This window comes from Castor canadensis, chromosome X (genome assembly GCF_047511655.1).
Source record: "Castor canadensis chromosome X, mCasCan1.hap1v2, whole genome shotgun sequence".
Classification (NCBI taxonomy): Eukaryota; Metazoa; Chordata; class Mammalia; order Rodentia; family Castoridae; genus Castor; species Castor canadensis.
Window position 1 is genome coordinate 83,083,837 of NC_133405.1, and position 17,871 is coordinate 83,101,707.

The following is a 17,871-nucleotide window of genomic DNA, read 5'->3' on the forward strand; positions in this document are numbered from 1 at the left end:
AGGTACTTGGGAGGCAAAGATCAGGTGGATTACAGTTTGAAGCCAGCCCAGGCAAACAGTTCCTGAGACCCTATTTTGAAAATAACCAACACAAAAAAGGGATGGTGAAGTGGCTCAACTGGTAGAGTGCCTGAGAGCCAGCCTAGCAAGCTTGAGGCCCTGAATTCAAATCCCATTAATGCTTAACTAAAAAAAGATTTCCAATTCCTCCAGGAAGCCATCATATGCTGCCTGCTCCCAAGCCTAGGTCTGTGATTTCTTTCAATATATTTAATATACAACTCTGTTCCTGGGACAGCTCAATTAACAAATCCTCCAGGAATAAATCTCCTCCCTAATGAAATTGGCCCTGTTTAAAACAAGCACCGTGATATAATCACATAAAAGCAGCACTAATGTGCCTCACAGTTGAATACAGTTGCTAAGCTACACATTTGTGTGGCCACGCAAGACCAAAATAACTTCTAGACAAGGCTCTGCAACCCCTCCTCTCCCTTAACTCTAAATCTCTTTAGTAACTGTCTAATGTTTTCTAGAACATTTAATGTTATTTATTTAAGCACAATTGATGGCAAACAAAACTGTTCAGGGGCTCAAAACATCAAGTTTTGTGCATGGCTGGTTCACCTTTCTACTCTTCCCTGTGCCCACCCCATCCCTATTATGATGGCATACTTCATGTGCAACCCCTTTTCTCTATCAAAAAGGAAAGGTCACGATACCAGCTTCCTATATCTCTAACCATTCCAGTCTGCATTTTGGCTTCCTTAGTGGAAAACAAACTAGGACTTGACTTGGCTATAGCCACTTCTGGGAACAAAGTAAGCCTGTAGATTCTTCCAAGATTTAGCACCTGCCTTATCCTGCTGCCTTTATCCTCCAAAACCCTCATCACTCCATTCTTAACTTACAGACTTAATCTTCCCCTCCCTGTGCTATGATATTCCAAGATTATAAACATTTTTGATGCTTCTACTATTTGTCATGAAGATTTTGGTGGTAAATTATGACCCTAGATTGTCTTTTCTTTTTTAACCATGAAATTTCTAAAATACATAATGGTCTATCTAGGATACTTTGTTTTAAGTAACAAAGGACACTTAGGACAGTCTACAAAGGAAAACGATGAAGCTAAGAGAATCTCTCTAATTAGAAAACTTAACTAAGACATTCAAAACATGATTTACTTGAATTCAATGAATACCTCTATAGCAGCATTTGGAAAACTTTTCTGCAAAGATCCATTCAGTAAATATTTTGGGCTTTGTGAGCCATATAGTCTCTGTCATAACTACTCAACTTCATAGTTCTACTTCAAGACCAGCCATAGACAATATGCAATGACAATATGAATGAGTATGGAAGTATTTCAACAAAACTCTATTTACAGACAGATAAATAACATGTGTTGGTGAGGTTGTGGAAAAATTGGAACTCTCGTAAACTGCTGGTGGTTGGATAACATAGTGTTACCATATGATCCAGTAATTCTATTCCAAGGTATATTCATAAGAGAAATGATACAAATGTCCATACAAAAATTTGTATATGAATGTTCACAGATGTATTATTAATAATGGTGAAAAGAGAGAAACAACCAAAATGCTCATTGATGAGTGGGATTAATCAACTGATAAATAAAAATAAGTATTTTCATACAATGAACTATTATTTAGTCATAGAAAGAAATTGAGAATTGATACATGCTATAATACGGATGAACTTTGTAAACACAATGCTAAATGAAAGAAATCAGTCACAACGGACCACATATTATGACTCCATTTATAAGAAATATCCATCACTGACAAATCTATAAAGATAGAAAGTACAAAAGTGGTTAACAGGGCTAGAGGTTATATTAGGGGAATATGAAGTAGCTGCTAATGGGTATGGGCTTACTAGTTGGGATGATGAAAATGTTCTAACATTGAGTTTGGTAATGGTTGCACAAATCTGTGAGTGTGTTAAAAAATCACTGAATTGTACAACTCAAATGTGTGAACTGTATGGTATTTGAATTACATCTTAAGGCTGTCATTAAAACATTTATCTAAAAACAGATAGTGAGTTACATTTGGCCTGAGAGCCTTTGATCTTTAGGATAAAGGTTTAAGTACCCTTGAAGATAGTACTTTTATATGAATATAACATATATACACATATACAGGATTCCACCTATAAGAAATTCTTTATTAGTGGTCTAAATTTTTCATTAAATGCTATAAGGGCTAAAGGTTGGGTGCATAATTATTTTTCAGCGATGCATTTATATATATATATGCGTGTGTGTATATGTACATACACATAGATAGCTAAATCTTTTTTATTAAGACAAGTAGTCAGTCACAAGATTTGTTTCTGTCTTTAAATAACAAATACTAACGTGACTAACCAAGCCCTAAGAAAAAAATTTGATGTTCTATACTTTATCAGTTCTTGGTAGTCAAGTTGCACAATGGCCATATAAGCTTTTTGTACTACTTTATAAAATGTTCTCAGATAACCACAATGATATCAGAGATAGAAGATGGGAGATATTCATGTATTAAGTAGATAAGAGGTTAGAAAACTATGGGCAATCAGGGTAGCTGTTCATTTTTGTTTTGAAGTCACACTCAAATAACATAAAATTATCCATTTTAAATTGTGAAGTTAAGAAGCATTTGGTACACCCATGAGGCTATGTAACCATCACTTACATCTAATTCCAAAACATTTTCATCACTCTCAAAGGATACATCATACCCATTAGGCATCTATTTCTTAGTCATCCCCCCCACCAAGTGCTTAGAAACATGTTTTTTGGGTGTGTGGTACAGGGGGTTGAACACAGGGTCTCACACATGGTAGGCAAGCACTCTACTTTTTGTTAGTATTTTGTTTTTGATAGTGTCTTGCTAACTTTTCCCAGGCTGTCTTCAAACTTGTGATCCTCCTGCCTCTGCTTCTATAGCTGGAATTATAGGTCAATGCCACTATGCCTGGTCTCTAGTAACTATAGATTCTTCTTTCTGTATGGATTTACCTATTCTGGATCTGTCATATAAATGTAGTCATTCAGTATGTTGCCTTTTGTGTCTGACTTCTTTCACTTGGCATATTATCAAGGCTTATCTATGTCACAGCATGTATCAGTACTTTATTCTTTTTTAGGCATAGAGGGACTAGGGTTTGAATTCAGGGACTCATCTTGCTAGGTAGCTGCTCTACCACTTGAGCCACACCCCAGTCCCACTTCATTCCTTTTATCACCAAATGATACTCCTTTGAATGAGTATACTATTGCATAACTGGATTGTTTCCACTTTGGCTACTATGAGTGATACTGCTATGAATACTTTTGTACAGTTATTTATTTGAATATCTGTTTTTAATTCTTAAAGGTATATGCCTAAGGGTAGAACTGCTGGATCATATGGTAATACCATGTTTAACTTTCTGAGAAACTGCCAAACTTTTCTACACTGAAAGTTCTACAATCAAACCAGCAATATATGAGGGTTCCAAATTCTCTGAATCCCTCTCAAAATTTGTTGTTTTCCATTTTTCTTAAATTATAGATAACCAGTGGGGTGTGAAGTGATTTTAATTTACATTTCCCTAATGACTAATGATGTTGAACATCTTTTTGTATGCATGATGGACACTTGCATACATTCATTGGAGAAATATTGCTAAACACAGCCACACTCACTTATGGACTGTCTATGGCAACTTACCCACCAAACCAGCAGAGTCAAGTATTTGTGACAGAAACCTGTAGCCATCAAGTTGAAATTATTTATTCCTTGGCCCTTTACAAAACTCTGCTAACCTCTGAGGTAAAGATTTGGGCTAGAAAATTGCAGGAAGCATTGTCACTCTGTCATTCTAAAGACTCATGGATCATTTGTTGGTTTGTCCCCATTTCATTACTAAGAAAACTTGGGGCAGAAAGATTCAAGCCCAAATAGGAGGCTGTCTTAACCTCAATTCAAAAACAAAGGGAGATGAATAGTCAATCCCCTTCTGTGCTGTATGAGTCAATGATTATTGTATTTAACAGCTAGTATAAAAATCTAATGAACCTTTCAATTGTTGAAAAACATAGCATATAATCATGGCTTACCACAAGAAGTTTTAGGAGGTTTATTTAGCAAGTGCTTCAAGAAAGGCAAATGAAGAAGCACTCAAAGCCAGAACTATCTAAATAGATTATAGAGGAGACATTTAACAAGTACTCCCTGGCATTCAGACCCTTAAACTGTTGATGATATGAGATTTGGATTGCTATCAATGCTCAGGAGTGGCTCATCTTTTGCCTTCAGTTAGTTTTTCCTCAATAATATTAGGAACCAATAACAAAGCCAAACTTCCTTCCATTTATCTGTATTTACAAAGATTCATCCTTTGATTCACCAGCTTGAATTCAAATGTATCGTAAAGATTCAACTATCTTTAGGGAACCTCTTCTTGTCTCAGAACTTATAAAATCCTAGCATATTAACTTTGACTTTCATTTTATACCCTTATAATCAAATGAAACACCACTAGGAAAAATTATACATTCAAGTTTACACAAAAGGTTTGAATTAAAAGATAAACCACATAAACTCAGCTAAATATGGTCACTATATAGATTTGACACAAATAGGAATTTACTTTGTTACAAAAAACAAGCCATGTCTTATGACAGGAGTCATAAATCACAAGAAGGAATCTATCTACAAGAATGCTTGTCTACTAGACATGCATGTAAAAATCATTCCCTAAACAAGAAAATATATAAGCCTGTGTTCATATACTGTATATTCAACAGCTACATGCATTTTAGCAAAACTTTTTCTGAAATGCTAATTTATCTTCAACATTATATTTAAACTCATAATTTTATAATTTATACTTAACTTTATAATTTTAACAATTTTGGGAGCAATTTCACAAAACACTTCCCCCTACAAACCTCAGACAGCATCACAAAGTAAAATAATGTAGTCTTGGTAATGAATGCCTGTAATCCCAGCACGGGGGAGGCTACAGAAGGAAGATTTGAGGCCAGCCTGGGCTATATAGCAAGACTTTGTCTGAAACAAAACCCAAAATAAACAAAAGCAACAACAACAAAAAAACTTTTGGAGATTATAGGTGAGTTGAGAGTAAGAAAAGATTAATTATCCATGCTCTGTGTTGGAGCATGGCTGATGTCTCTGGTCATATCACATGACATAACAAGAAAGTGACAGGGCCACTTTAAAAATCATAGTGAAAATGATACAGTCAGAGATAGAAAAGGACTGTCAGAGAGATTAAATAAATAAACTTGGGGTCACTAGAGGAAATTAGATAGACTTTTATTCTTGAATTGGCTTATGAAATACACAGGTTAGATATACTGATTACATAGGTGGTTATTTTTAATCCCAAATGACAAACTTCATACAGTCACATTAGTTGGGATCTTGCCCCCTCAATAGTTTAAAAAATAATTTCAAACACAGGTGAGAAATCAAAATTAACCTTTATAAGGCTACAAATTGCCATGATTTCGGTCGCGCTATGAAAAGGTAGAAGAACTGTCAACAAAACACTCATCTCCATTTCCAACATTCGAGATTTCAGTAGAACGACAAGTAAGCAAGGTTAAGTGGCATACTGGGAAAGTTTATGAAATCTGTCTAAAAAAACAGAATAAAAAAAAAACATTACCACAAGCTACTGGAGAACAGGTTCATAGTTTACATAAAGGGAAATGAACCCTGACTAAAATGCATTTGAATATTTTCAGGAGATCTACATACCTGAGGAAAACAAGTTATCCACAGGATAATGATAAATATATCTAGAGGATAATAATAAATATTTGAATGTTTGAATAGTTTTAAAACTGTATTCTTTAGAACTCCAGGATACAAAATGCTTCAGTATTTTGTATTATAAAATTAAGTATTATAAAATTAAGTATTCAATGCCAATACTTAATTTTAAAATCATTAAAAAATATCTTACCCAATAATTGGAGGGGGAGAATGTGGGGAACGGATGTAGGAGGGTGAATACAGTGCAAATACTGTGTACACATGTATGTAATGGAAAACAATGAAACCCACTGGAACTATTCCAGGAATGAGGAAAGAGGGAATAAAGGAGAATGATGGAGGGAGTGAATTCAACTATGATATATTTGATATACTGTAAGAAATTTTGTAAATGCCACAATGCACCCCCAGTACAACAATACAAAATAAAATAGAACATCTAAAAAAACATAAAAATAAAAATATCTTACCCAATTTTAAAACTGCAATAAAATAAAGAATTATACACAAACATACACACCCAAATATGTTATATACTAGGTATATAATGTTAAAGGACATCTACTCATCAACTTGTTTTATCAGGTCAACTAGTGTCTGCTCAAACTTAAGAATAAATCTTCTCCTGTTACTTCTGTGCATATAATTAAATTCTTTTAGATAGGCTCTTTTAGACAATGAGGAAGGCCAGAGCTCAGAAATGTACAGCTCAAGGCTATACATTTCTGTTCATCTAAAATTTTTAAACAAGTATAATACTATAGCATATGTGCATAAGCCTTGCCTGGTATCAAATTGAGCCTGTACATAGCGGTTCAACTATACCTCTGTCATGTTATAAGAATCAGTCATAAAATATCAAGTGAATACTTTAACACATTGCGTTACCATTTATGAACTTGTGAGTTTGGGATGTTTTTCTTTTACTTTTATTAAAAAGGATAAGAACATGGCAGATACTGTAGTAATTCAACTTTAAAATAAAAGCTTCCTGCTAGTTTTCTATTAAGCTTCAAGATCAGCTAATTAAATTATGATGAAAAATGAGCTATTAAAATTTGTTGCCATTTGGAGTTCTTTGTACAAATTAAGATTCTCTCCATACTTTGCCTCAAAACCAAAATACATAAATAGAATAGATGCTGAAAGAAATATAGGATGTAACTATCATCTATAAGCTACTTATTTCAAATTATTGTATTCTTTAAAGCAACTGTATTTAAATTTTATGACTATATCAATTGGCAAAAAAATTGGCTTATAAAAAATCATACCAATTACACACATTTTAGATAGATAAACATGTAAATCTGGTGATCAATGACATGAATAACTTCCAATATGATGTGCTCTGAGTTACTTGTACAAACTTAAAAGGAATTTGTGAATATTTCCAGAAGACATCCATTTATGCGTTGCTTTGTAAAAAAGTTTTCACAAGTACTGGGAATTTTCAGGAAAGGCAAAAGAAGGAGGTTTTTCTCATTCATACTATTATATAAGTATTTGAGATACACTATGGAATACGATATATATATATATATATATATATATATATATATAGCTCAGGGGTCCATACCTTAATATACAATAGAATATCAAAAGATTAGTATAGGTAGAGAAGGGTAGCTGCTATATGATAATAACATATTAAAAGGATGAAAATGTTTCTTTAGTTTTGAAAGATGATGACTGAGATGTGATATTATTAAAGTCATACTAGACCATGCACAACACGGGAATAGTGAATACAAACATGTTGGTCAAAAATACTGGAATAGGAGTTTTGTGTGAGAAGTCAGGGGTGTGAGTTCAGTAAAGATTAACAAAAAGGAAGCAATAATTCTCATGGTGGGCAATGAACTTAAGAGAATCTCAAAAGATGGTTCAACATATGCATATAGATGATTTTTAAAGGCTTAGTCCATGGATAATTGGGCCATAATATTTTACTAGGAAAACAAGGATGTATAAAGCTTACCCTAGAAGGGGGAGGTCAAGGACAGCAAGAACAATCTGCCATTGTACAACAGATTCCTTAATGCCTGTTCAATGCAGAATAATAATTTGAATGGTACCTTGCAGAGGGACAAAGATTTCTACTTAGTTTGAATGGGCAGGGTCAGAAAAGGAACAAAGAACAAAAATGAACAAAGAAAACAACCAAGATGATTAGACTGGTCTCCTTATTACATTTGTATATTTAATCTATCAAAGATGATATGACTAAAGAACTTGAGGCTGTGCGGGTCCAGGGAAGTAAGTCTATGGAGTCAGAATTTCTCTGAGCTCTTAGTAAAAATTTTTAATTTGAAACAGTTTCACTTCTGCTTAAAATGGAGTAATGATCTGAAATAAGCAAAACAAAACAAAACAAAAATTGTGTTTTTTAAAAGGTTTTCAAGATCCTGGACATCAGGCAACAGAAAAGAATGATCTATGAGAGACTGGAAACAAATGAATTGAGCCCAGTGGCAGCCCCAGCTTATTGCTGTGGCGAGTTTCCAGTTGCTGTGAAGGGGAAGAAGTACCCAGGCAGAGGTTGGCAGACTATCTGCATTGAGGAAATAGAGCTTAGAGTCTGGGAGGATCAAGGTTATTTAAAGCTCATAGGGCAGAGTACTATAAAGGAGAACAACAGCACAAAAAGAAAATCCTGATCTGTAACACTTGAGTATTCAGCAGAGTACTAATCAGTGCATGCATGTGAGAAAACTACCCAAGGCTAAAGGGGGGGAGGATACATCCAAAAGGATTAGAGGGAAGAGCACCAAGTGATCACATAGCACCAAGTAACAATAGCTTGTGCACCAGCCAAAATGAAGAAACTCATAATTCACAAGGCATTGAGTTGAGTGCCCAACAGGGTGTTGCCTTGGTAGTGGGGAATAATTAGCACGAGATTGAGCTCTGTTCTGCACCCATCTGTCTAATCTTAAAAGCAATACCTGGAAGGACTAAATGTTTCCTGGTAACTTAACTGCATCCCAGAGCAGGGCTAAAAGGCTACTTATGGAACACAAAAATATTCAGTCCCTACAAAACTAAAAACTTTTGTAAAAAGGACACCATCGAGATAGTGAAGGTAAATATAAAAAATCCCCAAAAGTCCACCAGAAAACTATTAGAGCTACTAAATCAATTAAATCAATTAAACAAACTTTCAGGATACAAAATCAACATAAAAAATTAGCAGCATTGCTATATGACAATAGCAAACTATCTGAAATAGAAATCAATAAAGCAACCCATTATAATACCTAGAGAAATAAAATTTATAAGAATAAATTTAACTGAACAGGTCAAAGACCTCTCCAATGGAGATTATAAAATATTGATGAAAGAAACTGAAGAGGACACACACACATAAAAGAAAAGGGGGGGAAACACAGGGCTGGGAATGTATCTCAATAGTTGAGCGCCTGCCTAGCATGCACAAGAACCTGTATGTTTTGGGGGTTTTGTTTGTTCATTTGTTTGTTTTTGCAACAAAAAAGTGAAAAGATTTGTGTGCATGGACTCATGGAGGAATCAATACTGCCTGAATGTACATGCTGCCCAAAATGATTTGCAGATTCAGTGCAATCCTATCAAATACCAATGGCATTCTTCACAGAACTAGAAAAAAAATTCAAAGATCAATATGAAAGCACAAAAAATAGTCAAACAATTTGAACAAGAAGAACAAAACAGGAGGCATTATGCTGCCTGACTTCAAACATACTACAAAGTTGTAATAATCAGAACAGCATGATACTGGCATAAAAACAGACACATAGACCAATGGGACAGAATAGTAAGCCTAGAAGTAAACACACACTTCTGTAGCCAACCAATTTTCCACAAAGGTACTAAGACTATGCATTTGAGAAAGGATAGTCTTTTCCTATCCCTCACTACTTACAAAGATCAACTCAAAATAGATTAAAGGCTTAAAGACATGAAACTAGAAGAAACATACGGGATATGCTTCAGGGCACTTGAATGGGAAAGGAGATTTTTGGACAAGACCCCAAAAGTATAGGAAACAAAAGCAAAACTAGACAAATGGGATCACATAAAACTAAAAATCTTCTGCACAGCAAACACTCAGCAGAGTGAAGAGACAACCTAAAGAATGGGAGGAAATGATATCCAGAATAAATAAGGAACTCCAAAAACTCAATAGCAAAAAAACTAAATAAAAAATGGGCAATAGCCGGGAGTTGGTGGTTCATATGTGTAATCCTAGCTACTTGGGAGGCTGAGATTGAGAGGATCAAGGTTAGAGGCCAGCTGGGGCAAGAAGTTAGTGAGACCCAACTAATAGCTGGGTGTGCTGGTGTGAGCCTATCATCCTGAGCTATGTGGGAAACATAAAACAGAAGAATTGCAGTCTAGGCTGGTTTGGGCAAAAAGTGAGACCCTACCTCCAAATCAAAAAGCAAAACGGGTTGCAGGCACCTAGCAAACATAAGGCCCTGAGTTCAAACCCCAATATAGCCCAAAAACTGGGAAATAGATCTAAATAGATGTTTGTCAAAACAAGACATACAAATGGCCAACAAGTATATGAAAAATGCTGAACTTCACAAACTATCAGGAAAATGCAAACCAAAAAAAAAAAAAACCCACATTGAGGTATCACCTTACTTCATTACAGATGTAACCAAACTTATACACTGTTGGTAGGAATATAAATTAGTATAGCCACTGTAGAAAACAGGTTCCTCAAAAAATTAAAAATAGAACTACCATATGATCCATCAATCCCACTACTGGGTATATACCCAAAAGAAATTAAATCAGTCTGTCAAAGAGCACTATTCATAATAGCCAAAACACAATGAAAACAACCTGTGTTCAAGAACTGATCAATGCTTTATCCATTGATCAGTGAAAATGTGGTACACAGTTGCTACAACATGTCTTCTGAAATAAGCCACGTACAGAAAGACAAGCGCATGATTTCCCTCATATGTGGAATCTTTAAGTTGATGTCATAGAAGCTAAGGAGTCTGATGCTTATCAGAGGCCTGGGACAGGGTGTGGGGAGGGACAAGGAAAGGTCAATGAATGGTACTAAGTTAAGAGAAAGAAGCTGTGTAGTATCATTACACAGCATAGTAACAATGGATAACAATTATGAACAGTACTTATCAAAAAGCTAGGAAAAAACATTTTGAAAGTTTGCACCACAAAAAGATGATAAATGTTTGAGGAAAGAAATACCTTTAACTTTATTTAAACATTACAAAATGTATCCATATATAGGTAAGTATAAGGTATCCCATTAATGTTACAACTTTTGTTTCATGTGTCAATAAACGTTTTTAAATAAATAAAGGGTAGTGAAAATACAACTAGCAGATTGGGAGAAATTTTATCAAGTCATATCTCTGATATGGGATTAATTCCATAATATATGAAAAATCATAAAACTCAACACACGTACACAAAATCAAACAACCCAAGTCAAAACTGGGCAAAGGACTTAGTTATTTCTCCAAAGAAGATACACAAATGCCCATAAAAACATGAAAATTATGTTCAATATCATTAATCATTAGGGAAATGCAATTCAAAACCACAATGAAGGCTGGCAGAGTGATTCAACTGGTAGAGCACCGGCCTAGCAGGCACAAGGCCCTGATTTCAAACACCAGTGCTGCCAAACAAAAATCACTATTTAGCATATATGGAAATGTCACAATTAACACTCCTGTAAAACTAATATATGCAAATAAAAATGTAAAGGTAAACCCATCAAAATAACAGTGGATTTCTCAACAGAAACCTTAAAAGCAAGAAGGGCATGGAGTGAGGTATTTCAAGCACTGAAAGAAAACAATTTCAGCCCTAGGATACTTTGTCCAGCAAAACTATCATTCAAAATTGATGGAGGAATAAAAGTCTTCCATGATAAACAGAAACTAAAACAATATATGACCACCAAACCACCACTACAGAAGATTCTGCAAGGAATTCTACACACAGAAGACAAAAGCAAAAAAAAAAACTACAAGAGGACGGGAAGTATTAAACAGCAGGAGAAGACAAGACAACTAATCAGAGAGTAGCACTGATTCAGTTGCACACACTCAAATCCTTAAACATCAAAAACAACTAAATGGCAGGAATCACTACATGCCTATCAATATTAACACTAAATGTCAATGGACTCAACTCCCCCATCAAAAGACAACATTTGGCAAACTGGATTAAAAAGGAAGACCCGAAAATCTGTTGTTTACAAGAGACCTACCTTATTGACAGAAATAAACACTGGCTTAGAGTGAAGGCTGGAAGATTTATGCACTGTAAACAGCTTCAGCAAAGTAGCAGGACACAAAATCAACTTACAAAAATCAGTAGCCTTTCTATACACCAACAATGAACAAATTGAGAAAGAACACAGGAAAACAATTACATTTACAATAGCCTCAAAAAAATCAAATACCTAGGAATAAACTTAACAAAGAATGTAAATGACCTCTACAAAGAGAACTACAAACCATTGAAGAAAGAGATCGAAGAAGACTACAGAAGATGGAAAGATCTCCCATGCTCATGGATTGTCAGAATCAACATAGTAAAAATGGCTATACTACCAAAAGCAATCTACATGTTCAACATAATTCCCTCCCACTCAATGATTATTGGAATCACTAAGTGATTCCCATCGATTAGCATAAGTTTTAAAAGCACCTGGAGAAAAGAAGCACACTGTCTCTCTGCCTCCAGATTTCACCTGGGCCCCACCATTCTCCCTTTGTATTTCCCTTCCCTAACTTTTAACAAACTCCATTTACATCCACATGTCCTGCCATGGAATCTTCCATGCTGGACAAAGAATTTGGAAATCTTCTGATCGCAGACTGCACTGGCACCATTAACAAGATGATGTAATCACCAAATATAATTTTGAAAACCCTTGAGGATATTCTATTGTATGTACCCATATTTCTGCACTTTGTATCATTCTTCCTTCCTGCTGCCTTAAGATTTCTTATTTTACTATTTCTTTTTTACTTTTGTTTTTTTACACTTTATTTTTAGCATATATTAATTGTACAAAGTGGTTTCATTTTGATATTTCTATTTATGCCTATAATGTACTTTGATCAAATTCATTCCCCCAATATTACCTTGTCTTATCCCCTTTCTCCCCTTTTTAAACAATTCCCATCAAAATCCTAATGACATTCACGACAGAGATTGAAAAATCTACCCTAAAGTTCATTTGGAAACACAAAAGACCATGAATAGCCAAGGAAATACTGAGCAAAAACAGCAACATTGGAGGTATCACAATACCCAACTTCAAATTATTCTAAAGAGCCATAGCAATAAAAACAGCATGATACTGGTTCAAAAACAGACATGAAGACTAGAGGAACAGAATAGAGGACCCAGACATGAATCCATGCAGCAACTCTCACCTAACTTTTGACAAAGGTGCTAAGATATGATGGAGAAATGACAGCCTCTTCAACAAATGTTGCTGGGAAAACTGGTTATCCGCCTGCATAAAACTGAAACTATATCCATGAATGTCACCCTGCATAAGTATCACCTCAACATGGATTAAGGACCTTAATATCAGAACTAAATCCTTGAAACTAGTACAGGAAAGAACAGGGAGTACTCTGGAAGCCATAGGCATAGGCAAGGACTTCCTCAGTACAATTCAAGTAGCTCAGTAACTAAGAGAAAGGATAGACAAATGGGACTACATGAAATTAAAAAGCTTCTGCACAACAAAAGAAATGGTCTCTAAATTGAAAATGCATCCATAGAATGGGAGAAAATCTTTGCCAGCTATACATCAGACAAGGGACTGATAACTGGAATGTATAAGGAGCTCAAAAAAACTAAACTCCCCCAAAATCAATGACCCAATAAAAAAATGGGCAACTGAACTAAACAGAACTTTTTCAAAGGAAAAACTCCAAATGGCTTTAAAAAACACATTAAAAATGCTCACCATTCCTGGGCATAAATAAAATGCAAATCAAAACCACAATAAGACTCCACCTCACTCCTGTTAGAATGGCTACCATCAAGAATACCAACAACAAATGTTGGCAAGGATGTGGGGGAAAAGGAACCCTCATACACTGCTGGTGGGAATATATCTAGTGCAACTATTATGGAAAACAATATGGAGGTTCCTTAAAAAACTAAAAATAGATCTGCCTTATGATCCAGCCATCCACTCCTAGGGATATACCCTAAGGAATGTGACTCAGGTTACTACAAAGGCACCTGCACACCCATGTTTATTGCACCACTATTTACAGTAGCCAAGCTATGGAAACAGCCAAGATGCCCTACTACTGATGAATGGATTAAGAAAATGGGGTATTTATATGCAGTGGAATTTTTACTCAGCCACAAAGAAGAATAAAACTTTGCCATTCGCATGTAAATGGATGGCACTGGAGAACATCATCTTTAGTGAGGTTAGCCAGGCTCAGAAGGTCAAAAGCCACATGTTCTCCCTCATATGTGGATTATAGACCTAAAACAAATGCAGCAATATTATTGGCCATGGATAACACTAGGGGGAGACTGTGCACAGGAGGGATGGGGCAAGGGAAGGAAACCAAAAACTTAAATGTGGTTGATGTGCTCACTATATAGGAACACAAATAGTAATCTTAAACTGGCCGAGGCCACTATGGGAAGGGGACTAGGGAGGAGTTGAGGACAGGTAGAGATGAATCAATTTGGGTTGTAATAGATATATGCATGGAAACAACACAAGGAATCTCCCTGTATAGCAAACTTTATCTCAAACTAGCAAAAACACCATGTTTTTCTTATTATGTTATTTCTTCTACAAAATGAGAGAACAGGAGGGCAGAACAGGGTCTGCTGGGAGGTGGGGGGGGAGAGTGGCACAAATAATGTATACACATGTAAGTAAATGCAAAAATGATAGCTGTTGAAACTGTTTCAGGAATTGGGGGAGGAGGGATGAAAGAGAGCAGCAGAGAGGGTGAATTCAAGTATGATATATTTGATACATTATAAGAACTTTTGTAAATACTCCAATGTACCCCCACCAAACACAATAATTTAAAAAATAAAGAACAAAAATGAGTGCTGACAAACTTTAAAAAATCATAGTGAGATACCACTTCATACCCATTAGAACAGATATTTTAAAAAATAAAATAACAATGTTAGGGGCAAATATTAGTAGGAGGGATTAGGAAAAATGAAAGGGGTAAAGGAGAGTCAATCTACTTTATATACTTGTATGAAAATAGAACAATGAGACCTTGTCGTAATCATTTTAAGTAGAGGGGAAGAAGATAAGGGAGAGTGATGGTGGGGATGAACATAACCAAGGTACATTGTAAGCATTGTGGAAATGTCACAATGAAACTCCCTGTGCAACTAATTTATGCAAATAAAAATGCTTTTTAAATTAAAATAAAATACCAGGTATAGGTGGGGATGTAGAGAAATTGGAATCCTTGTACATTACTCGTGGAAATAGAAAATGTCACAGCCACAGGGAAAACAGTATAATCGTTCTTCAAAAAGTTAAATGTATAATTACCATGTGATCTAGAAATTTCACTTCTAAGATATAACTAAAATAAGTGAAATAAGTACTTAATTAGATACATGAACACCAGTGTTCATAACAGTATTACAATAGTCAAAGGTGAAAACAACCCAGATGTCCATCAATACATGTATGGAGAAAGAAAATTTCATATTTTCATATAATGGGATATTATTCAGCCTTAAAATGGAATGAAGTTGATGCATACTATGACATGGAAAAGCCTTAAAGACATACTAAATCAAAGAAGCCAGTCACAAATGACTGCATTGTATGATTCCATTTATATGAGATGTCAACCATTTATAAATCCATAGAGATATAAAGTAGATTAGTGTTTACCAGGGATTTGGAAGAGGGGAAAAAGGAGAGGATGACTGCTTAAAGAGTGCAAGGATTTGGGGGAGGGAATACAAGTGTTCTGGAATTAGATAGTGGGGATGGTTGCACATTTTGAATATACTAAAATCCACTGAATGGTACACTGTAAATGATTAAAATGGTGAATTTCATCATGTAAACTTCATCTCTATAACAAAATTACCAAAATGAAGCTAACATATAAAATGAATCATAATAAGACCCATGATAAATGGGTCTCATTCTGAGTATGTAAGGTTCAACATTGAAACTTGCACTACACCAGAACAACAGGACAAGAACTTTAAATGATCATATGTACTGACATATAAAAAGAATTTGACAAAAATCTAACACCCATTCATGAAAACACTCAGCAATTAGGTATACAGAGGAAGTTTCTTAACTTGATAAACATCTATATCTCTGCAACATCATACTGTGAGCATTGGGAGAGTGATATATACATACATAAGTGCAAAAGAAAAGGGTACCTAGAAATAGATCCATAGAGATAGCCAATGGATTTTTTAAGAATGTCTTTATTGAGGTATTAGTCACATATGCTAAATTTTGCCCTTTAAGTGGCATTTAGAATACACCAGCAACATGTAACTTGCAACCACCACAAAAAGAAATGTCAGGTTCATTAGTAGTTACTCCCCATTCTCCTCTTACACTAGCCATTGGAACCACTAATCTATGTTTTGTCTAGATGGATTTTCCTATTCTGGAAATTTCATATGAATTGTATCATGTGTGGCCTTTTGCACCTATATTTTTCAATTTAGCATTTTCAAGATTAATTCAAGATACAGCATCTATAAATACTTCATTCCTTTTTAAGGCCTGATTTTTGACAAAGGAGGACAGGCAGTTCAATGGAGCAAGTGTACTTTGTTTCACCAAATGACACGGGAGAAGTTCATCTTTTTACAAAATTAAGTCAACAGAGATTATGAACTTAAGTGTAAAATATAAACATATAAAACAACAAAACTTACAAATTCAATCTTTTGCTGTTCAAAAGAATCTCTTAAAAGAATGAAAATGCAGGGGAAGGGAATGAGGGAGAATGATTGAGGGGATGAATCTAATTAAGATGCATGGTAAATACATATGTAAATGTCACAATGAAATCCCCCTGTGCAACTAATATATGCTAATAAAACATTTTTTAAAAGGATGAGAATGCAAGCTACAGACTGGAAGAAAATACCTGCAAATCACATAGGCAAAAGGACTAGTAAGTGAATGTATAAAGAGATCTCCAAACTCAATAGTTTAAAAAATCCAATTAGAGTGCCTGGCACTTTGGAAGCACAGACAGAAGGATATAGCAAGTTGAAGGACAGCTGGGCTACATAGTGAGAACTTGTCTCAAAAACCCCAATTAAAAAAGGGAAAGAAACATGAAAAAGATATTACACCGTTTATATATGTGGCAAATAAGCACATGGAAAGATGGTCCACCTCATTAGTCATCTGGGAAGTTCAAATTCAGACAATGAGATATCACTATATACCTATCTGAATGACAAAAATAAAAACTGATGCAAAGATCAAATGCAAATGCTTGCTAGGATATGAAAAAACTGCATCACTCATACATTGTTGCTTGGAATGTAAAATGGTACAGTTGCTCTTGGAAACCAATTTAGAAGTTTCCTAGAAAACAAATCATGCAAGTATTATAAAACCTAACAATTGTGCTTCTTGAGCAATAATCCCAGAGAAATGGAACATTCTGTTCAGGAAAAAACCTCTATAGAAATATTCATATTGAGGAGAATTCCAAGATGGCAACTAGAGGGAGGAAGCAGAAAGCGTGCTTCCTAAAGTAAAATCGTGGAGAGACGCTGGAGATACACTATGCAGGAAAAACCACCAAGAATAGGCAAAACTCCGACACCTCCAAACCCCCAGCCCACGCACAGCATCCCCACTCCACATTTCTAGATACTGTGATCATCCAAAATTGAACCAAGAGGACATTAATCACCTGAATAGATCTATAACACAAAATGAAATTGAAGCAGCAATCAAGAGTCTCCCAAAAAAGAAAAGTACAGGACCTGATGGATTCTCTGCTGAATTCTATCAGACCTTTAAAAAAGAACTAATACCAACCCTCCTTAAACTGTTCCACGA

General features: G+C 35.1%; 1 protein-coding gene across 7 annotated transcripts in view; it reads right to left on the bottom strand.

The window, feature by feature from the left end:
- Nucleotides 1-17,871, bottom strand: part of Eda (ectodysplasin A) — a 367,747-nt gene that overhangs the window by 214,501 nt on the left and 135,375 nt on the right. The gene's annotated exons all lie outside the window — the stretch shown is intronic.